General features: G+C 37.7%; 1 protein-coding gene across 1 annotated transcript in view; it reads right to left on the bottom strand.

Annotated features, from left to right (window-relative positions):
- Positions 1–13,570, bottom strand: part of LOC131435087 (uncharacterized) — a 64,306-nt gene extending 50,736 nt beyond the window's left edge. The window contains exon 1 of the mRNA XM_058602600.1: positions 12,848–13,570. The gene's annotated coding sequence lies outside the window, so the exon portion shown is untranslated. The remainder of the gene's footprint in view (positions 1–12,847) is intronic.
- Positions 13,571–24,638: the final 11,068 nt, after the last annotated feature.

Raw genomic sequence — 24,638 nt, 5'->3', positions numbered from 1 at the left:
AATCTGAGTATGGGAGGTTAGATGACTTGTTATACACTTCTAGAATTACTCGAATGCTACCGAATACAGATGTTATGATTAATTACTTCGAACATTTGCATCGTACTCTTATTCAATCATGAAGTGTTTGATGCTCCTACAGCACGATAACTTCTCGTGTTTCTCGTTTATTATTCGATGTAAATCAAACCATTGTTTGGCCTATATTTTACTCCAAAACATGAATCTCATGGCAAAACAAGTATTATCCCTTCGCGTTTGTTTTTTCTTCACAATCGAACCAATAAATCATTATCGATTTTTTCCTCTCGTCTGCCGTCCGTTCAAGTTAAGCAATGAAGCTTGTTAAAGAAAAGGCGAGTAATGTTGATGGAAACTAGAACTGATTGTTATCAGGGAAGAAATTGTGAATGAAATTGTGATCATTGTAGTCACCTGGTTACCGTACCCTCGTGAAACGTGATCTGTTTCAATAAACTTATCTGCGAAGTAATGCTAGACTGGCAAGCTAATGCTGATAGAAAGGGAACTCGATTTTTCACTGATTTCCAAATAAGTCAGATTAATAAGAAAAGCTGAGAGATGAACATTCGAACGGTTACTGTAGTCTGAAAAAATCATTCAAGTAAAACAAATCAACAATCTTTAACCGCGAGAGATCGTGAAATCGTTAAGGCATGAAAGCTGATGCTAAATGCCACTCTTCAATTTCTGTCATTGCTTCAAAGAAACTCGAGCTGTCGTTAATCGTTACCGAATTCGACCGTCAGCCGTCATCAGCATGTCATTTATCAACCGATTCGGAAACCCTTGTCACATATCTAGTAGGCCAACAAATGTGACAGGAGAAAATTAGTGTGCAGTGTGACGAGCCGAAGAGATTGCCACAACACGGTTGCCGTCAAAAAATGCAAATCACTATCGGCGGTGATAAATGGGCGGATCACGGATTAACTAATCTGATCATAACAATAGAGGAAGTACCGACCTATCAACGGGCTTACATAAAACACTTGTCTGGTTTGTTTTCCATCCGACGAAATTCAAACTCAAACTCAAACATCCACTTGGCTAATGCTAACCGGAGGCATTCCCCGATAAGCATCTGTGTGCCACTGCCGGGCGTTCCGAACTTTCCGAGTGTGCCATCAAGAAACAATAGATTTGCGAAGAAATGGCTATGCGATAAAAGCTATTCATCATTTTATGTGGGAGCTTCGAGTACCCCAGCCTGTAAACAAAACACCATCGGACACGCAACATCATCGGGTCCGGATGCACGGAAGTTTTTAAGGTTAGAGAGAGAGAGCATCGTCCCGTGCCGTCATCTGTCCGACAAACGAAACGGACCGCTAACAAATAGTTTGCCATTTTCGGATTCCCATAGAAAAATGTTGAAATTGTTACATTAAAATGCACAATAAAGGGATTAATTTGATTCGAGCGTGTCCGCATGACAAACGACATCACACGTGGTTTTGGATGTGATTTGCCTAACTACAATTTGTTTTCCGAAACCAGATGGATCAGACGAGATCGGATGAAGTGAAAGAGCTATGGAATTGCCGCCGGAGGTCGCTGCTGCGCTAAATGATCATTTAAGCATACATAATTTGGATGGAATTTTGGGTTGATCAGAGATTCACTGACAACGATCAGATCGGAATCGGTTGGTCGGTCGGAGTGGAACTTCAGGAAGTGGATGTGGATGCCTTCGGCAATCCTTATGTCATGAGTGTTTATCAAATACTGATCCAATATAGAGATGGCCAATTTGCTCCTGAGCTGTTATAGTGAATCGAATTATTAAAGTGAGTTGACAGCTCACATCTATTTTTAAAAGAACCGCAGCTCACTCATTTGCAATCCTATTCACCGCATTATTGTACAGTTCGAACACCAAATCGAGCTGCACAGTATGGAAGTATGCTAAATCAAAAGTGTGATCATAGCAGCATCCAGAGATGCAAGGTAAAAATTTCAAATACACAGGATTGCAAAAGTCTGTAAATTCGAAAAATTTTCTGCGGGCTTCTATTTCACTGAAAAGTATGCCAACAAAACTGCAGACTTGGCATCTCTGACTGCAACTGCCCCGTAGAAAATTTGACAGTTCTTAAAAGGACCAGTTGACCGACGAAAATCGACCGATTAGTTTTGCGACTAAGATGAGTAACACATTCAACTGTGTTCTATAGGCATATTATTCGGGTACAGCTTGATAGCTGTACCATCTTAACCGATTTGTACAAGGTTAAGTCTGTTTACTAAATCGACTGTCGCATCGGTCAACGCTTATGTTAAACTCCCATAAGCGTCTGTGCAACAAATGGTCAATTAATCGATGGATCCGTCTGCCGATTCAATGAGAAATTCAATTACAATTCGGGCATGTAATACTTCGTAACGCATATGATTCACAAAAAAAGTTACGCATGTAACGTTTCGTAACGTCTATAACTTACAAAAATGTAACGCATATAACGTTTTGTAACGCCGATAACTTACAAAAAACGCATGTAACGCTTCGTAATGCCTATGATTCACAAAAAAGTAACGCATGAAACGCTTCGTAACATCTATAACTTACAAAAAAGTAACGCATGTAACGCTTCGTTACTCCTACGATTCACAAAAAAGTAACGAATGTAACGGTTCGTAACGTCTATAACTTACAAATATGTAACACTTCGTAACGCTCCATAATGCATATAACTTACAAAAAAGTAACACATGTAATGCTTCGTAACGCCTATGATTTAAAAAAAAGTCACACATGTAACGCTTCGTAACGCCTTTAACTTACACAAATTAACGCTTCGTAACGCCTATAACTTACAAAAATGTAACGCATGTAACTCTTCGTAACGTTTATAACTTCCTCAAAAGTAACGCACCATAACTCGATTTTCAACAAGAATCTAACCCTTATAACGGTTTTCAACATTCGTAATTTCCACAAAATAACTCATATGATTTTGAACCCTCTATTCAACAAATTTTCAATTTCAATCGTATGCAACGCTTTCTAGATTCTTTAACTTAACATAACGCTTTCCATCTCACGATAATATCGAGTGAAACGCTTCGTCAAACGGAACATTTTTCCATATTGGTGACGGATATAGCGTAATGGGCAAGTCGATGTCAATCACGCAACCTCTTCGGGTTCGATTCCCAACCCCGCTCATAGGATCAGAAAGTTATTTCTAGCCCGAAGAAGCGAATGACCTCTGTAATCGGAGCAAAACACAAATTTCCATAGTACCGTTACTCAGGCGTTGACTCCGATAGGCGCTAACAGATCGGCTGAAAAGTTCGTATCGTTTCTATGAGAGGGCGCCACTAGAATTAAATCCATACCATTTTCAGTTAGTACCAACCTTCAAAAGATACGTGTATAAATTTGACAGCTGTCTGATTATTAGTTTGTGAGATATTGCATTTTGAGTGAAGCTACTTTTGTTATTGTGAAAAAAATGGAAAAAAGGAAATGAAACACTACTTTTGATGAAAAAAGTGCCGCCGATACCAAAAAATGGTTTGATGAGTGTTATCCAGACTCTGCACCGGGCGAAGCAACAATTCGTAAGTGGTTTGCAAAATTTCGTACTGGTCATATGAGCACCGAAGACGATGAACGCAGTGGACGTCCGAAAGAGGCTGTTATCGATGAAAACGTGAAAAAAATCCACAAAATGATTTTCAATGACCGTAAAGTGAAGTTGATCGAGATAGCTGACACCCTAAAGATATCAAAGGAACGTATTGGACATATTATTCACGAATATTTGGATATGAGAAAGCTTTGTGCAAAATGGGTGCCGCGTGAGCTCACAATCGATCAAAAACAACAACGAATTGATGATTCTGAGCAGTGTTTGGAGCTGTTATATCGAAATAAAACCGATTTTTTTCATCGATATATAACAATGGACGAAACATGGCTCCATCACTTCACTCCGGAGTCCAATCGACAGTCAGCTGAGTGGACTGCACGCGATGAACCGAACCCAAAGCGTGGAAAGACTCAACAATCGGCCGGTAAGGTTATGGCATCTGTATTTTGGGATTCGCATGGTATAATTTTCATCGACTACCTTTAAAAGGGAAAAATCATCAACAGTGACTATTATATAGCGTTATTAGAGCGTTTGAAGGACGAACTTTAAAAAAAACGGCCTCATTTGAAGAAGAAAAAAGTTTTGTTTCATCAAGACAATGCACCGTGTCACAAGTCGATGAAAACCATGCTGAAATTGAACGAATTGGGCTTCGAATTGCTCCCTCATCCACCGTATTCTCCAGATTTGGCCCCCAGTGACTTTTTCCTGTTCTCAGACCTCAAGAGAATGCTCACTGGTAAAAAATTTAGAAGCAATGAAGAGGTAATCGCTGAAACTGAGGCCTATTTTGAGGCAAAGGACAAATCGTACTACAAAAATGGTATCGAAAAGTTGGAAGATCGCTATAATCGCTGTATCGCCTCTGATGGCAATTATGTTGAATAATAGAAACGAATTTTGGCAAAAAAATTTGTATTTCTATTAAACGATACGAACTTTTCAGCCGAACTGTTAAAAAACGTCGTAACGTTAAAAACCAAACTACTATTTTATGTATTATTAGTATTGTCGTTTATTTGACCCTAGTTTCATCCTCCATTTTATGTGGTTTTGACTTTGTTCTGCTTAGTAGGGCCTGCAGCTGCGTGCTTTATCGGCAGTGGAATTTTGACCATCACGTAACTCTCAAAACCTCACTATTTTACGGTGTAATCTACAGGACCAACAGCCCCATAATTTTTCTTAAACTTTCAGATTTCGGAAGGGGGGCTTGCCCTCTGGGTACAAAATATATGACTATTTACAGAAACTGCAAATTTGGTCCTATTGTTATTAATTGAAAGAATCTGCGCTCTCGCTTCCAAACCATCCAAGTTATTAAAGACACGCCGAGAACTAGAAATAATCAGTAAGATTGTTATCCACGAGCCTTCTGTTCTATTCGTGAGGTAAAAAACGAAAAAAGTACGTTGACAACATCCGGAAAATAATCAAAAGCCAGGTATTTCTCCAGGATGATGTTACCGTTCTACACACTAATTGCCGACGTTTCGAAGGTTTGTTGCTGCAAAACGTTGGCCATTTAGGTGAAATAAATATTTTTGAACAGCAAATGACAAAAAAAAAGTCATCTCTTAATGAAACCAGTTTTGTTTTATTATGATTACATGGCTACTTTGATGGAAATGTGCTGTTGTCGAACAGCTTGTCAATTGGCATAGTCGAAACGTGACGGAAAATTCTAGCAGGGTTGTGCTTGACTGACAATGATATCATGTTATTTATAGAGAAACGTAAAAGTGGACATATGGTCTCTGTCACCTGTCCATCAAAAAGTGACTGTTAAAGTCACTAACAGAAGAAGAAGAAGAAGAAGAAGAACGTAAAAGTAAATCATGTTATTTTGCCTAAAACGCGAAATCAAAGTTAAAACACGTTTCAAATCATAGTGTGAACATAGTATTAGCGAAAACGACATACATTTTATGCTAGGAAGCATCCTAAAAAGTGTTTTTTTTTTCAATTGTTTGGAACCAAGATCAGCCGAGTACAATCGGCCAATACCGTCATCCAAACATGACACAGCGTGAAAATCGATACCCTCCTTTGCGCTTCATAATTTTTAATAGAAGTATCATAGTACTGTGCGTGACAGAAACATGTCGTCTCCGGATTCCGGCGTCGACAGCCGAAGACAGCAGCGGGAACTGCGGCACCACGCATCGACGCAAACCGGATAATACGTGACTTGGAAGAAATTGCCTGCCTAACTAGCCGCAATTTAATGCATCATTGAACAAGCAGCACATTGTTTCGATCTAACGCTGGCTTTAAGCGAATAATGGTTGGGGCCAAAAGCTTCAGCCGATTCACTTGTGGCCATGTGGGATTGAACCGACTGGGAGTAATGAAAAGCCGGATAAAATTGGGCAAACCACCCTTTCTCCAGTGTCTGGTTCGGCGGCGGTGGCGACGGTTTTGGCGTATTATTACCGCATACGCTTTCGCTGCAGCAATACAATACGGATTCTATTGACTGAAGTGGACACCGCAGAAATCGATAATCACCGCCGCGCTCTAAACAAACATGTGTACAACAACCTGTCGAGGTGGCCTTCCAAGACGATCATCGTGCGACCCTCAACTTCCGTCTGCTGTCTGTCGTCGTCGTCGTGTCTAGATAACAATGACCTATTGAGTAACGTCTCATGACAATCAAGCGACTCTCCCTCACCCTTTCGGTTCTCGAAGGATCCGGACCGTCCGTCGTCAGCGCATACGGTTCATTTCACTTTCAATTTGTGCCCCAACAACGCATTGCTGGAATACTATACAATATGAAGCTGTGATGGTCCGACATAGCTTGACTCGTATGCCAGGGAATGCAAGACCGAATAGAGTACGTAGTCTCACAATGACCATCCCAAAACGACCGTCGACGACGCAATCATGATGCCATTATTATCTTTGCTCAATGGTGGCAGTTCATTTCTGTTGCCTTCGATGGCAGACAGCACAGCATCGGTCGTAATTTGTTGCAAATAATAATTGAAATATGAAAAAAAGAAGCAGTGGAATTAGTCTCCGAGTTCCGGTTCGGGGGTTGCTCCTGGCCGCAGCAAACGTCGGACCGCTTGATGCTATCATCATAAAAATATGTTTGAAGATAAAAGAAATCGTTCCGTCACAGATGAGTTGACTGCGTTCGACTCTGGACTGCAGAGGACTAAACTCGCCTGCAGAGATCCTGCCATCCTGCCTCCCGGGTAACGGGGGTAACCCGGCTCCGTCCACCAAATTGTGACAGGTAGCGAAATTACTTGGCTCGCGCACCCGAGCGTCTTGTTGCTTGAATTAACCGTGACCGGTAATTGTCGAATTAAATTTTCAATCGCAATGAAAACCGACTCAGTGATTGAGTTGTCCGTTGACGACGACGACGAGCGGAACGCGGATAAGAAAGATGCAATCCAAGGGCGGATTAATCTCTTTGAATCAACACCGTCCGTCGGTGGGGGCTGGTGCGGACAAACGAAGGAGGAGAAGAAGACAGGGGGACTCGGCTGATGGGATTGAGTGATTTTGCGTTTTCGCCTGATTCGAGATCGAGACAAATTCTGCTGCCGGCGGTGACGGCACAGGTGCAGTTAGCTGTCCGATCACTGACTGAAAAGTGAAATTTTTAAGCGATTGGTCGGGCGGGAATTAGTTGCAGCGGGGGTGATAATTCGATTTCGTTGAATCAGATGCTAGGTCGGAGCTTGTCAAATTTCGATATCTGTGTTTGCTTTGTACTGCCGAAGGCCACACTGCTATGCTAATGCAACGTGCCTTGGGGAGGGGGTTTCCAGACAAATTTACTACAGGGTTACGGTTAGAGTACGGACAGGAAATTTTTGACAGGAATATGATTCAAATAAAAACCCTGTGAGATTGTGTGTAATATTTGCTCAATCTGCAGATGTCAGCACGATCGACACGAGGTGCCACTACGACTTGGGTGCCGCTTTCACATGAGACAGAATTTTGGGGGCAACATTCACTTCACGCTAGATTTTTGTTTGGCTGTTGTTTAAAATGACAAGTTTGTTTTTTTTTTATTTCGATCGAATTCTCGAGTGATTTATGCGACATGGATAAAAGTTGTCTTCAAAACTTAGGGAAACCGTGTGATAAGTGTTAAAATTGTTGTAGTTGGAATATTTCTGTAACAGGCAGGAGGATTTTGTTATCGTTCCGGAACGTAGTGAAAAGTTTTGAAAGGTCGCGGTAAACAGTCGAGTAGGTGGCAATATTGTTTCCAACGTATAGAAAATTTGAAATTTAAACAGGATTTTGAAAAATATTGTTTTAGCCTGTATATCTGTTATCTGTCCCGGGTTGGCGATTCAATGCATAGGACGCTGGTCTTACAAGCCAGTTGTCGTATGTTCGAGCCCCGACCTGGAAGGATTCTTAGTGCCAGTAGGATCCGTAGTACTAGCCATGCAATGATTCTGTACACTAAGAATCGGCTACGAAGTCTGTTGAAACAGAAAGGCCAAATTCCACAAAAGGAATGTAATGCCAAGACTTTGCTTTATCTGTTATCTGTGGTTCAGCTACGCCATTAGCGGCCCTTACACGTGTCAATACTACTATATTGAGTCCGCGTTTTTTGAAAAAATCAAGCGTTTGGAGCTTTCAACATTGCAACTGGATATTGAAACATTGAGAGAAGAGGTCATTGTACATATCTAACTGTTTCCTCTCTGGAAAGAAAGTATTGTAGGATTGATGAGCAGTTTTGACAATATTTTCGTCAATTCTATGAGATTTCCACTACACGATCAAAAGTATTGTCAATACTCCTTGTATTGACAATACTATTGTCTCGTGTAATGGTCGCTATTGAATAGCGGCCCTTACACGAGCATTAAAATGTCATTTTAAATGATGACTAAGTAATGATGTATTTCAAATTTGTTAGAAATCTCGTCATTACTGCACCATTACACGTTCATTAAAATGATATTATTTTTTAGTAATGACATTTTTAATGACTCGTGTAAGCCGCTAATGACGAGATTTCTAACAAATTTGAAATACATCATTACCTCGTCATCATTTAAAATGACATTTTTAATGCTCGTGTAAGGGCCGCTAATGCCATCACATTTCCCATACACGGTTGAATGAAAGTACCCGTAAATGAGTACAAAACTGGAAAAACTTATTTAATAGGTTAAAGACCCTTTTTCAAAAGTGGGTACTGTCCATATATGTTAAAATATGGGTAATTTTATACTCAGATTTCAATAAAAGAAACTGGGTAAAAAATTATTAAGATTTTATATCAATATCAAAAATTCGTTGTGTGAAACCCAAATTTGGTTATTTTTACATTTTTTTCTCTGCCTGTATCAAGTCAGATGCGCAGTCCCGCTTGCATACATCTGGCAGATTCCCCCCCAGACACCTGGTAGCGTCTACCAGAATGTTTTACCGGAATGTTAGCAGAATTCTGAAAAGAGAATGGCAACAATGCAACAACCTGTTCCGGTAGAGAACTTCGATTGGCGATTATTAACGGTTCTGTTTCTGCCGGATTTCAGCCATACAAAACTGGCAGATCCGTTGAAAATCGGTTCTTTATTCTAAGCGCTTTTGCCCACATTATCGAAATGACGGAATGCGTAATGAATTCTTACTCGACTGCATGATTTTTAAGTGCTCGATCGGTTCAGTGCTAGAATTTTCGCTTGAATTGGCTGCTCGATCAACCCGATTGACAGTGACATTATAAAAGTCATTGAATATTCGCTCATTTTATGAATGTGTTAGTGTAAAATTTAGGCGACTTAAGCCATTTCACTACACTCCAGCTAGAGAAATCGATGATGCTGACTAAGGTAGGCCGTTTTGTTAATTTCCAGCGAATTTCAACAGTTTATGTTGGAATTCTAAGAAGAACTGGTTATTTACTAGTTCTGTATATCCGAAAAACATGAAGATTTAAATTTATTTATTCAGTTATGTAATGTTTTCATTTAAAAATAAACTGAAAATCAGCACGAAAACGTGCGAAATCGGAAAAGAAGAAGAAGACGAATTGACAATTCAATCCGCATCTTCTCACTCAATTCCGACAGATTTCCGAATCAACCGGTTGTAGAAAAAGAAGGAAGATCGATCTTGAGAACGACTCAATTTCGTCTACAAAATTTTGACAGTTGCCGGAATTTTGCCTGGCTTCTGTCAGTTGCCCGAATTTCTCAAAAGCAGAGTGCTGCTATTTTGGTGAGCATGCTTTTGGCATTTATATTTCATAATTAATTTATTTAGGGAAAGGTGGTTAAAAGTGCGCGGTTAATTTCGATTTAATGTCGAATTGGTCCTATCAACTTCATTCGGTTACACTTCATCTTCCCTGTTAATTTCTTGTCAATAAAGCAGCCGTAAATATAAAATCTGGTATTAGAAAACAAGCTTTGTACCCATTTTTAATAGAAATAGGTTTTTTTTAAATTCAGTAACAGTTTTTCGACACAAACGAAGTTATTATCGAGTATTCCGAGTATTACGGAAAATTCGTCGTCAAAAGATGAGATAACTAAGTGCTTACAAGTTCCAATCTCATGCCTCCCGTGTGTCTATGATGACATTTGGTCAATAGAACGACTTCGATTGGGTGCTATCGCCTTCTGAGTTAGTAGCAGAATGAGAGGGTGCGAGTTGGTTTGTGTGTAGTAATTCATTTGAAACGCGAAAATTATTGAAAATCCTTCAAATAGGTCAAGTATTTTGCCTTCACACCTTATTGCTGAAGTAGGCACTCAGTTATCGAAAAATACCGCACACAATTGCCTGGTAGATACACTAATAATCTCAACATGTTTTTTTTTTCAGAATTCCGTTCTAAGGTCATGAACAACCCTATAAAAATTATTCAAGTCTCATTCAGATTATTTCAGAAGTACGATTGTGATATTTAGACTAATGAAGAATTCGTCAGAATGACCCTTTCGAAATGGCTCTCGGCGAAATGATTTTCGGTTAAAAGACCCTCTTTGCGAAATGACTTTAAGCTAAATAGCATTCGACAGAATGACTCTTTCGACATTCGGTGAAACGGCTTACGGCGAAATGCCTTCCAGCGAAATGACTGGTTTCAGTTTTGAAGAATTCATTGTTCGCATAATTGTGTACCATTCTTCAGACAACATTTAAAGCCATTAGAAGGGCTGATTTTGCATTATGTTACCCATCGTAGTACACTTGTCGTTGTGGTTTGCTCTAATGCAAACGACCAGCAGCAGGATGACGCATCACTCTTGTTTTCAGCGGAATTAGCTCTGCGAACGTCCCGCAATTAATTCACTATTGATCTGAATTATTGATACTGGAACTGGAACAGCTTTATGTTACTGCTCATTTAACTACGCAGGCTAGATTGAACGATATATATCAAGTGTTAATCTCTCATACCTAAACAGGTACGAGAAAGGTGTCACGAGTTTTCTTCTTTGATACTTGTTGATATCAATCATTTCAGAAAACTTTAATTTTAAGTTATTTGTGATGAAAGCATACAACTAAAAATGTTATCATAAATTGGTGATTATATTTCCGGTGGCATGTAACAAAAAATATGTTAGTACATCAGATACCACAAAAGATATTCACGATCAAAAACTTTCTCAACAACAAAACTCAACGATCAAATTTTTTTTAAAAATACTGCATAGTAAGGTGAGTCGTATTTCTACGCAATGTATGACACAAGTGTTATTTATGGATCGTTGATAAAAATAATTACGATTTTTTCATTATATTCAGAAATTATTGCGTCGATTGAATCACAATTTAAAAATTATGATCTTTCCAGATATGTTGCATAGTGACTCTAATGTAAACAATCCACCGCTACATGTGAAACATGAACTTCATGAACTTCATGAACTGACTTTGAGGTTGAGGCTTGGAACATACGATAACTGTCCATTGTAAGTCCATTGTTCAATGCATTGAACCGTCAAACCGGGACCCTTAACGAGTTCGTAATTTTTCATCATGACAACGCTTGGCCACATGCTTTGGACAAAAACTGATATATTTGAATAACAGCGGAGGAGAAATTCCAGACTTGACTTGACATCCGATTACCACTTGTTTTGTTTGACACTCATCACGCCATCTGAAGAACGCTTCACTTTAGTCAAGGGAAATTAAAACCAACAGGATCCCTTCCAGGGCTCAAAAGGTGAGTAGTTTGATTCAGCTTTTGGAAAAAGAACTGTTGGAAACTGAACAAAATATTAGCTGCCTAATATGTACGTTTGTGTTATAAAGTGCCAACTTATAAAGATAAATATAAATATATACACATGAAGATATGAAGTTTTCTCAAAGTATTGTGTTCCAAACAATAATAAAAAATGAGAAATATTGCCAAGCTTTTGATAAATAGTCCAATTTAAAATAAACTAATGAAAATGACAATAAGTTCGAAAGCAGAAATAGGACAATGTTCAAGAAAATAGATAGCTCTACTAGTATCCAGAATCCAACAGTTAGCGCATTGGTGGAATAAACAAGGTCAAAAATCGATCGATTTTCTCCTGCTGTGCAATATCCTTAGAATTTATGATACATTAAAATTTTATCCTGCTGCAGCAAATATAGGGGACATTCTAGAATAAACACAGAAGAATGTGGATTCAGAACAGTGATGCCAGAGTTTTTTTTTAAATGGCATAGCATAAACTAGAGTGACTATAATCAGAGTGGCGACAGCTGTTCGTTTGGAATGACAGCTACCAGTTCCAAACGAACAAACGACTTGTCAATTCAATGTAAAGCTAATGGAATGTTTTGAATTGTTGCCAACATTACGGATGAGAAGTCGTCACTCTGGTTTTAGGCACTCTAGCATAAACAACATAGCCTTCAATTAGTTTTCTGGTAATGCAACTTAACAATGTTTTATCGCAAAGGGCCTTAATAAATACACTAAACAGCCGTTCTGAATCGAATCTAGTAGTGGATCTTGAATCTTACTAGACAACTCGGGAACGAGTTTAGTTTCGGAAAAAAGTTTTCCGTTTGGCAAGCAAACTGTGGAATATAGCCGATCATCGGATATTGAAAAACAAAATGTACAATCAAAATTACATTGATGTTGAATCATGAAAGCAGTTAGGTCAAAATTGACCTAAGCCAGTTGAGGACTTTTACAATCTTCGAACTTATTACACCATCCTTTAGGGTAAATTACAAACCGCATCGTTCCATCTACTTACCGAACCAATCAACAGTCGGGGCAGTCGGCTTCAAACCAATCGTTTCACATTAATCCAAATTACAGGAAAATGGTACCGTCCTCGGGTCTACTTTTCACGACTTCTCCCGGTCTGGTTCCGTTGACACCAAGAAGTCTTTGCAGCACTTGTTCGTGGCTTAATTTTAGCGACTTTCACTACTGAATTGGACCAAACCGATCATTTCTACTACTACTACTTCTTCTTTCTTCGGTTGCTGTTGTTCCCAACCCCCCCCCTCGAAGGCAAAGGGCGGCCTTGTAGAGTCTTCTGGAGGATTGATCGACGCTCACGGAAGTTATGGCCCAGAATTTAGCACATTTTCCGGTGCCGAGGTCAAATTAAGGCCAATTACCACTTAAACATTCATGATTTTGTTCCTTTCCTGTTGGCCAAAAATAAAATCAAGTACTTTCACACTGGGCGGACGTTCGACGAACGGGTATTGAATCGAACCTGTGTCCAGCCTCCGGTACACCCGAAGTTTCCACTAGTCTAATGTTGTCATATATGATCACACTTCCGGAACCTCCGGTAACGCGACGAACAATTCGAACAGTGAATCTCGTTTCTCGGTTTCTCGGAAACTGTTTAGATCACAGTAAAGTTCCGCCGTTGTTTTGATCAACTCGATGAAATCGAAAGTTCTCAGCTGAACGAACGCGGACTCGCCGAACTACCGATCGGTTGCTGCCTGTTGCTCCGTGGATCACAACTGACTGACGGTGTCGATCGCGGTCCCAGAAGCTAACCCAACCGACAAACGGAGACCCCAGACAACACAAAACCCCCCTTCTTAGGCCCGAACACAGCGCGTAAGCAAAAGTTTTGCCTTCCTTTTTTTTGTTGGTCGTCTGTTTTGATTTGACTTATGCTCTCACTCTCTGTTTTGTCTCCTTCCTTCTCAACAGCATCGACGTTGCTGTCATTGGGGTATCGTCAATGCCATCATCATCATCATCGTCATCATCAACAGCAGCAGTATTGCCGCCTCCATAATATGCGCGCGAAACGTGCGAACTCATAAGAGCACTAAGTCTCTTCCCGCTGCTCGCTTTAAAACTGCACTCGATTATGCTTCTGCGCGGTAGCTCCCCGGGTTTCGAAGTTATGAGCATCGAGAGCACGTTTTTTTGTTGTTGTTGCTTGCTTTGTAACTTGCATTTTTTACATTTCCCTTTTCACATGCCGCGCGCTCGCTCGAACGCCGGAGTCTGCCCGGTGAATCAAACCAAAGTCTTCCGGCTTTTTCTCACGTGCGAAGTATAGTAAGATCAATCGGCGTTGCCCCCCTCGAACACATTCACATTCACATGAGAGCTGCTGGATGGCGGTGTCATGCATTGCACTACCGGTATGTCGGCGATCTAGTAATGGAACACGGGACAAAAGTTTCGGAGCGAATGTTTTTATTGTAATTTCTATCCGAGCTGAGATTACAAATGGAAAGAGTTAGCAATTGGGACGAACTTCTGACTCTTATATCTTCAAACTCTGGTGTACCACATGGAAATTACCTTTGACCCTTTTCTCTTCTTGATCTATATTAACAACTTCAATATTAATATGTATTGACTAACATGCTAACAATGTATATGCCTGAGTTTAGTAGCAAGCGCAGATTCTCCTTCTACAGAATAGATTGTGTACTTACATCTTCCTAAACAAGGAAAATAATTTTACCAAATAAATTATGTTCTGATCCTCTATTCAGTATAATGATACATTTTCCAGAAACGTGTATATACATTTGAACTCTGATGCTGGCACCATGAATGTTACATTTCATGCAGTAGCCTGTCTAGGTTGAATTTTTAGATTTGCTGTAATGAATTGCTACAATCTGAAGTAATACTTATTATATTATGATATTATACAACAAAGCATTATTGCTTCAACAAAATCAATGCATTGAGCTCAGCAGAGTTGCACGTTACTGCCATTATAAACGACAGTTTGTTAGAAAATGAACGAATCTTACAATACCCATTTTATTGCATTCAATTCATTGTTATTTCAACACAAAACACAACCTTTGCTTGCTATTTTGCTCACAATTAAGTGCCACCGAACCCACCGTGCATTTCTCACACCGTACGAAACAGCAGTGCGCAAGCAATACAGAAAAATTATGTAAACTTTATCAAATTTCGGTTGGTTTGGCTATAGTTTTATAATTTTAAGTTGCATTGTCAGATTCTTTGTGAAACTTTGCAACGAACCCCCGTGGCACGCAACAGTAGCCATTTATACATTTCAAAAACCAATTACGGCTCGGCAAAGCAAAATTTCGAAATTCTAGGAATACTTAGTTGTAATAAATTTAATTGCGAAAACTTAAGTGAAAATCTACCTAGTGGTGTAATGATGCTTTTCTTATATATTACTTACTAATTCGTTTGTTTTCACAGTGATTGCATAGCCTTTCTATATGAGAAAGGCGAAAATTTTATAGATATACTTTAAAAAATACTTACTGAAATCAAGGATGGCTTTTATCGTATCAAAGAACGCTCACTGGTAACTCTTCACACGATTGAATCAGTGCCATCAAAGAGAGACGGATATCATCGCAACAACAAAAACCCGGCATGGCTCATTTAACACCAGTGCAAGAGCGAATTTTTCTCGATGACATTTCTGAGAATCAAAGGTTAGCTCGCTGCTATGGGGATCCTCTCTGAAGCAACAAACGGTCGCTAATTCCCGTTTCGCGATCCGATTCTATACAGGTAGTTGATAATGGCGATAGAATCATTTTACTATTGCCGCTTATTCTAACTATGTGCATTCAACTTTTGTATAAGTTGTGTCTATGAACATGTATGTAAATGCTAAACACAAGGGTTTTAAAAATATTGCACCTAGTATTAGAATCATCAAGTTGAATCATCGATTCGATTTTCTGCGATAATTGTCAACTTACGATTCTCTTTTGGGAAATTCTACACAGCAACGATCATTATCAGACTGTAATTTTTACTCGTGAAATACTCAGAGTATGAAGTGGAGCGACGAAATGTAGCAAAATTCTCTCACGGTTCATGCATTGAGAGACTCGAGTTCTTGTAGTATCTTCTACCGGATTGAAAATGTTGTATACAATATAGATAGCAGTCTACACGCTTAGAAAAAGTTACTCAGAGTTCGAGTACTAGTTACTCATTTTCAAATGATACATGGAAACGTCAAAAATTGAGTAGTTATCATCAATGATATTGAGTAACTCCTACTCTAAATTTGAGTTTAACGCAAGAACTCTTTTTTTTGTTACTATTCGCAAGATCAGTCTAAAAGTTGTAAAAACCATTTGTAGCAACAGGTTGTATTTTTTGTTAGTGAGATCGCGTATTTCAAGGGTGAGTCGCTCAACACAAACGGTGTTGTGTCTGCAAAAACCGGAATGATAAACTCCGTGTTGTGCTTTAGAATGGAAACGAACATGCTCAAATGTCATTCATGAGGAATAAGTGTATGATTGGTGCCTGACATGTATGTTAATTTGCGATTGACACACTACTCCAAGCGACCACCACTTGATATAGTATTGAGTTCAATTACTTAATTTTTTAATACAATACACTCAGAAAAGGAGCATTTTTTGCCAATTTGGTATATGTGAAATAAAATTTCACTCAAAATTTGCGTGATAGTTACTCTATATTTGGTACATGTACAAATAAAGTATTACTCAGTAAATGAGTAGATTTTACCCAAATATCGTTTCCAGTTGAAGAACTCAAATTTGAGTAACTTCGGAGTTACTCTAAATTACAGTTGTTCCACTTTTTCTGTAGATGAGTGAGATCTTACTCATTTTGGAGTAACTATTTTTAAGCGTGTAGCAGCTTCTGTCAAATTTTCGGCACACGCTTAAAAATAGTTACTCAAAAATGAGTAAGATCTCACTCATCTACAGAAAAAGTGGAACAACTCTAATTTAGAGTAACTCCGAAGTTACTCAAATTTGAGTTCTTCCACTGGAAACGATATTTGGGTAAAATCTATTCATTTACTGAGTAATACTTTATTTGTACATGTACCAAAAATAGAGTAAATATCACTCAAATTTTGAGTGAAATTTTATTTCACATATACCAAATTTGCAAAAAAATTTCTCCTTTTCTGAGTGTATTGTATTAAAATATTAAGTAATTGAACTCAATACTATATCAAGTGGTGGTTGCTTGGAGTAGTGTGTTAATCGCAAATTAACATACATGTCAGTTATGCTCAGGCACCAATCATACACTTATTCCTCATAAATGTCATTTGAGCATATTCGGTTTCATTCTAAAGCACAACACGGAGTTTATCATTCCGGTTTTTGTAGACACAACACCGTTTGTGTTGAGCGACTCACCCTCGAAATACGCGATCTCACTAACAAAATATACAACCTGTTGCTACAAATGGTTATTACAACCTTTAGACTGATCTTGCGAATAGTAACAAAAAAACGAGCTATTGCGTTAAACTCAAATTAAGAGTAGGAGTTACTCAATATCATTGATGATAACTACTCAATTTTTGACGTTTCCATGTATCATTTGAAAATGAGTAACTAGTACTCAAACTTTGAGTAACTTTTTCTAAGCGTGCAATCACCAACACTGACTGAAATTGTCAATAAAATAATCAACAAACAAAGTCTGAACAGCGAAAGTTAATCAAAGAGTGGTAGGTAAAATCTAATGATTCAAAATGTCCATTGAATATAACAAAAATTACTGTCGCTTTCGCTCGATAAACTTGAAGGCCGGTCAAAATTTCCTTGTATTTAATAGACCCAGAAAAGTTTTTGAGTTTTGACAGATTTTTGAAAAAATAACTTGGCAACTCTTATGTCACCATTTTTTACACTCCAGCTACCCAGCGAATTTTGTCGAGCCGCATTTTCTCGATCAGCGGCCCGATCGCACAGTGATGCCAAGGTAGCAAAAACTTATGACAATTTTTTTTTATTCATATGAAACATTAATGCTACTGAATTTTCCAAGAAATTAAGAATAGTAGTTCGAAAATTAAAAATATTTGAATGAGAAATAATCTTTCCAGATTATTTTTTAAATTTTGGGAGCTGGGTTTGGTTATGAAACGACTGTAACTGCTGACAAGTGTTTGGCTCTGTAGCATTTTTTCTCTACTTTCCGAAAATCTATTCTCACCCCAGCGCATTTTTGCGCCTTAGAAGTTTTTTGTTCGCAAGGTCTATGAAGCAATGCAGATGATCAGTCAGGTTTGAAGCTATGTAGATGAAAATCATGCCAATACAGTTAGACATAACGATTGTGCTGGTTATTTCAATTAAATTTTGCATAAAAATGATAGAATTTGAACAATATTAAACCAACAGCAATAAATTGTCATTTGGGGGTTTGAAACCTCTTGGGTTCTAGTTTGTGCTAAAGTGCACATGAATAAATTGAATTATTCACGTTTCGCATTCAGCTCATCAGTGCATTAGCAGATTATGTTGATCTACTAATGCCACCTCGCGGATCAACGTAATGAGCTGAATGCGAAACGTAAATAATTCAATTTAGTCATGTGCACTTTAGCACAAACTGGAACCCAAGAGGTTCCTAACCCCCAAATGACTACAGAATAGACATTGCACATTTAGTGTAAAATAAGTGCATTGTAAATAGCAATGACTTTACGTCTGCTTAGCGGATTATGTTGATCCGCGAGGTGGCATTAGTAGATCAACATAATCTGCTAATGCACTGATGAGCCGAATGCGAAATCAATAAATTGTCACAATATGTATTTTCGAAGAAATTTTGAGTCATAAATTTATGATTGCATTGAATGATTCTCATGAACGTTTCAAACGAGGTTTTCTCTAAGTATTTTCGATGTCTTTCGCTAATAATTATTTTTACAGAAAAGTGAGATGATTTGTTTTTCAAATCACTCAGTATTACTTTTGACGCATTCACATAAAACATTGAAATTGATGCTAAAATGTGTCTCATTAGGAATTCAAGAAAAAAAAGCAAAACCTTGGTATTACGTTCCTCTTGTAGAATTTTACCTTCTGTTACTTTGCAGCCGATTCGTAGCTGACTTATAAAACCAGTGCCTTATTCAATGAACCGCCAACCCAGGTGGAGTTCAAGGAAGTGAGTTTATTTTAGGGTTGCATATTTATTATATTTTTGAATGTATTTCAAGACATGTCTGCTCAATTTAAATATATTCTTTAACATATATTCGATAATTCATATATTTTTGCACTAAGTTTTGGCAACTATTTGTGAAGTGACAAATGTTTATACTTTCTCACTTCCACGAAAATTCTTGAAAAACGCATATATTGTAAATTTTGACGCTATTACCAAATGAATCGAACAATGATTTCAAAACTTTATGCCAACCCACAGATACCATTGTATGCTACCATACTAGACGAAGATTACCCAGAAGATAACTTTCATTCATATAAAATTTGATAAATAAAAATAAATTGACCGAAGAGCCATATTTAAATTATAATACATTAGAAAGGCATTATCTCACTTTAGGTGAATCGAATGCTGTTTTGTGAAATTTCACGATGGAAATGTATTGGGCGATCTAAATATATTGATGGGAAGCTATTAAACATGCCGCTCTAAATTTTCAGGGCTTTAGCCAATTTTTATTAGGGGACGTACACTCTTACCAGCCGCTACCTAATTTTGGGTCAGAACCTACCCAAAATCAACTAAAGTGCATCTCCCCAATTTTGGGTAACGGGTGATGACCTAAAAATTTAGGTAAATGTAAGTTTAGTGCAAGTGTTATGCCATAACAAAGCACGCTATCCATTTTTACCGATCAACTCAAATTTTGAGTAGATAACGACCTAATTTTGGGTAGCTTATAGAAAAACTCGATAATAAGTGATTTCTCTTAAAAAAATAGGTAGAAATGTCATCGGGCAACGTCAACCCAAAAGCGTTGAACAAGATTAACGTTTAGATTGGATATCGCAAGTGCAAAAGAGTGGAGTCCGCATTGATTCGGGTTTTACACTGAATTCCATATGAAATTCTGAATGAAATTTGTTCATTCACTCGGATTTGGTTCGGAATTTATTCAGAATTCTGGGTGAAAACTAAGTTTGGTTTGGCATCAAACGAAGTGAGCGAAAGCGACATAATCCAACTCCACCTCCAAGTGATGCCAATTCCATACAGTTGACAGCAGTTCAATCGGAACTCTTGACACGAATTATTTCAGTACTGTTATAGAAAAAATGAAGAAGAATTTTCAGACAGATTTCAGCAGTTCATAGACAGTAAAGCCACTTTATCATTTGTAGTAAATTCTGTTTTATAATAAAATATATAAAATGGAATTTATTGAGGTAAAATTCTACAACGGCGTTCTATAGGGAATTCGTTCTAAATTTTTCTCCGAAAATTTTTAACGGTTTATACTATGCATTTATGTCCAGTTTCAAAATGTTGTCCTAGAGTAGCTCTACATGAAAAGCTCCTAGATACTGTTCGGCAACAATATTTAAATGACTGGATTCAAACGGCATTTCCACTTGCATTATACAAAGCACGTTACATGATTACAAAATGTATAAACAATTGAGTAGAAAATAAAACGTCCCAAGATCATCGGTAGCTTCCAATACGCTACTTTTTTCAGAGAACGAGAACGAACGAATAAAAGATATTCAGGTGATTAGGTTTTCGGGTTTTGTTCACATCTTCAACGTTCTATATTGTACATTATTTTCGAAATCGATTTTGGCTATTTAGTGAGAGGTCACTTAATTATTCTTGAGAAAACAGTTCTGGTGAATGGTACAATCAACTCAGTAAGAGATCAAAAATAAGATAATTGATATTACTCTAGAAATCGATTGACTAACACGTCACAGTTCAACATTCAACGGTTCTTATGTCAACTGCTGAACGCTAGAAGCAGCTTCCGCAGTAAAATTCAATGTAAAATGCTACAATTGATTCGAACGATGTACCACGACGTATTCTCGGTGCCAGCCAGAGCACTTCACAACCGTGGCTCAGGGTGATTGGAATATAAGCCAGTATCACAGCAAAAAAAAAAATGAAATTGTCGGAAAAAATAATTACACGAGCATAAGAGTGTAAGGATTACCAGTGTTTGCGATTTTTTTGCTTTTGCTCATAGTTTCTTCTCTCTGGTCACCAGTCGCCAGTACTAGTAGCTACTACTGTAACAACTATCAGACACGGAACGGCGATTATGCAATCATGACGACGGCCGACGTCATTGACGACGTCGGTTACATGATGGTCAAGTTCCGGCGTCGTTTTTTTTGTCGACACTTCTTTCCTACTTAGCGCCGCCGCCCCGTGGACAGAAACATCGGGCCGGTTCTTGTCGAAGAAAACATTTTTTAATTAAAATATTACTCAAACTTTGCTCTCCGGCAGTACATAATCCGCTTTGGCATGAGTGAAATGAATTTGCTGGGTTTCTCTTCCTGCTTCAGGAATGAGTAAGCTGAGGCATGTACTCACAAAATGGCTTTTTTTTTGTCACTGACAAGTTTTGTTTCTTCCGGAGGAACAACTTTCGTGAAACTTGTATGAAGCAATATTTTCCAGGATTTTCAATTTAAACAGTTTCGCTATACGTAAATAACGATAGCTACTTTTTAGAGTGGAAAAACTCCTGTGAAAACGTTTCAGAATATACGAGAGTTCAATTGGATAAAAATGCACTCGTTTTCAAAGTTTAATTCCTTCTTATTTCTTAATGCGACAGCTTTTGTGTTCGAGTACCTTAAAATTGGATTTATTTTTCAATAATGTTGTTTCTCAAAACTATACATCATACTTTTGAACCCACAAAATCAATTTTCTCGTTATCTAGTTCGTTGGAAGGTTTCTGGTGCTTTGAAAAAATAAATTTGTAAAAAAAATTAGTGAAAAATTTCAGTCGCGGTTTTCGAAATTTTGATTTTTTGCCAATACTGATTGGTAGTGAATTCCTGGTCTTCGAAAAAGACATGGTTTTCGAAAAAGACATGTTCTGCTACAAATATGTGAGAGTTATTGAAAGAATTCATGGTTGATTTTTCATTAGGGCGTATAAGCAAGTGACAGTTTCTCTTTAATCACTCTCTCTTTCGATTATTGTGATGTGATTAAAAAGATTTTCTTTGATATCACTATTCTGTTTGAAAGTCGAAAGTTTCGGGTATCATTTCATGCAAAGAGTTGAGAGATAAACGTGGGAACCGCTTGGTAATTAATAGAAGAGAAAGTAAACAAAGAAACTGTCACTTGCTTATACGCCCTAATGAAAAATCAACCGAGAGTTTATTGAAATATTCACGTATGTCATGCATTTAATTTTATTAGTTGTACACCCGGCACTGTCGTCAGCAAAATCAGTGAACTGTTGAAACAAGAATCAAACACGATAAAACTGCTAGAAGAACTGCTGCTAGCACTTACTAAAACTGGACGAATAAACAAGCTATGCTAAAATAATATATGGAACACTGGCATCACGTCTTATTTAATTATTCTGCAAAGATACCCGGTGAATTTTGTCGACCCGCATTGGTCCGATCATAGATCCGATCATAGGCCCGATCGTAGCTCTTCTATCGGCCCACCTTCGTACAATTCAGCACTATTTCCATCAAACGCGTCAACCTAAAAATGCTTTGCGAAGAGAAACCAAATAAGACATTTTCGAGCGGCTTTTACCGAAGGTTATTCGTCTCTGATGGCCAGAAAAACTGTAGCTTTATGTCCGGGGTTAAAAATCCAACCCCGATATATCTCGTGCCCTGAGTATTAGGTATTTATCGAGTATCTTGCTTTGGTATATCCACACTGTTTATTCAAGCGATACACAATGTAAGCTTTGATCTTGCTCGAAATCTTGTTGCATTTCACAAACTGGATATTTATAGTAAATAATTTACAAGCCAGCTCAGAATTGTCAGAAAAGTACATATAAACTAATCGAAATACTTAAATTTTAACAGACTTTGCACACAAATCTCATGTAGAATACATAAAGAATGAAATGATTTGCCTAATATTGTTTATTTCATTGAAATTCTAAATTAATTTAATTTTATGATTCATTTTGTAAAAACGTAACCTTCGTTACCGTTCCCGAATAAAAAATATTCTAGAAAAACAATACGATTTGCTGTTACAAAACCTCTCACAATTTTGCTTTGACCATTGAAAAATATTTTAATGTATTGTTATACACTATTCAATTAATTGGGAACATGCTTTTTACAATAAAATGTATAGATTGTTAAGTATCGTAACAATTCGAATCATAAAATTTTCTCTTACATGTTTTCTTGGAAAACTATCAAATGTACAGTTTGCATATTGTTTGAAACACCACGTGTACAATAAATTCAATTGTAGAATTGTAGAAACAATATATTTGAATCGTTGGAAATGAAAAAAATCTTGTCAAGATACAAAAAAATGTATTGTAACCCATAGATCTAATTGTGAATAAATTGTTTATGCTGTAAAATCGATGGTTTATTTTTTTACGGGTTGGCAGGCACAAAACTTTTGAATAAACTGAACGATATATCATCATAATTCAATTACCTGAAATCAAAAACATTCAATGAATCACGCAAATAAGACTAAAACAATTTTTGGAGCAACAGCAAGTGAGATTTTTCTATCTTTACGCTATCTTCCTATCACTGTGGTGCGATTATAATTGTTCCCACCAATTCTGAGAAAATAAACAAAAAGAAACTGTCACTTGCTGATGCCATTTTATAGTAAAAATATAACTGGCGATTTAATGAATGTACTTACGGTGTGAGAAATGTCTATGTTAAGCTGTGATGGAGAACTTGATTTAATTTTCGCTGCGAAGAATGTTGGAGCCATTATGTTCAAAACTTTTTTATTATATGTTTGACACTTAGTATTGCCGCAATTGTTGAGGAAAATAAAGATTATTGGAAATACACATATACATCATTGTGGTGACACTTTAAACTAACATGTTATGACATTGGTCTATGTCATACAGTTACGAACTTTCTGTATGAACAACTCTACACTTCCGATTGAAATGTGATGACATTTACTTAAGCCATATGACGACACAATTAAAATTTATGCACTTAACTTTTGAAGCACCAATGGAACGAATTTGATTTATGAGTGAATCAGATAATTAAAATTCATTCAGAGCAAAACATTTTTAAAATGCGTCGATTTTTAGCAGTGTAAGCTATATTTTGGCACTGAATTCCACCTTAATGCTCGTTCATACCAAACCTTTTAGAAAACTTCATTTTTGAACTAGTTGTGATTGACTCATTCAACTGAAATTTTATTGATAAATTGCTGACCATATTTCTGATGCAATGGACAAAAAATTATGTTGCTGGGTTAAATACAACAAAAGATATTCGCGATAAAATTCTACCCATTCTTCTACAGGGTACATTTTGAAAATTCACGTGATTATTCACGTAGCAAACGGAAAACACATCCTTCCGGCTTGTCAATCGGAAGATGCTCATACGGTTTGACACTAATACGACCGCCTGTCTGGTTTGTTTAATACGACAGTGGGAACCAATTATCGCAAGCCTTGTCGCAACATGGATTCCAAATACCTTCCAGTCAGTCTCGTCATCATTATCATCACAACACTGCTGCCGCCCGACCCGCTTCCAATTCCCACCGATGAAGTCTTTTGTAATCAACCATGTGCTTGATCCGACTGACCTCCATTCGAGCAACAATCGCCGTATCAATATCCT

Source organism: Malaya genurostris, chromosome 1, assembly GCF_030247185.1.
Source record: "Malaya genurostris strain Urasoe2022 chromosome 1, Malgen_1.1, whole genome shotgun sequence".
In the NCBI taxonomy this organism is placed as follows: domain Eukaryota; kingdom Metazoa; phylum Arthropoda; class Insecta; order Diptera; family Culicidae; genus Malaya; species Malaya genurostris.
This window is presented reverse-complemented; position numbering and strand designations above follow the sequence as displayed.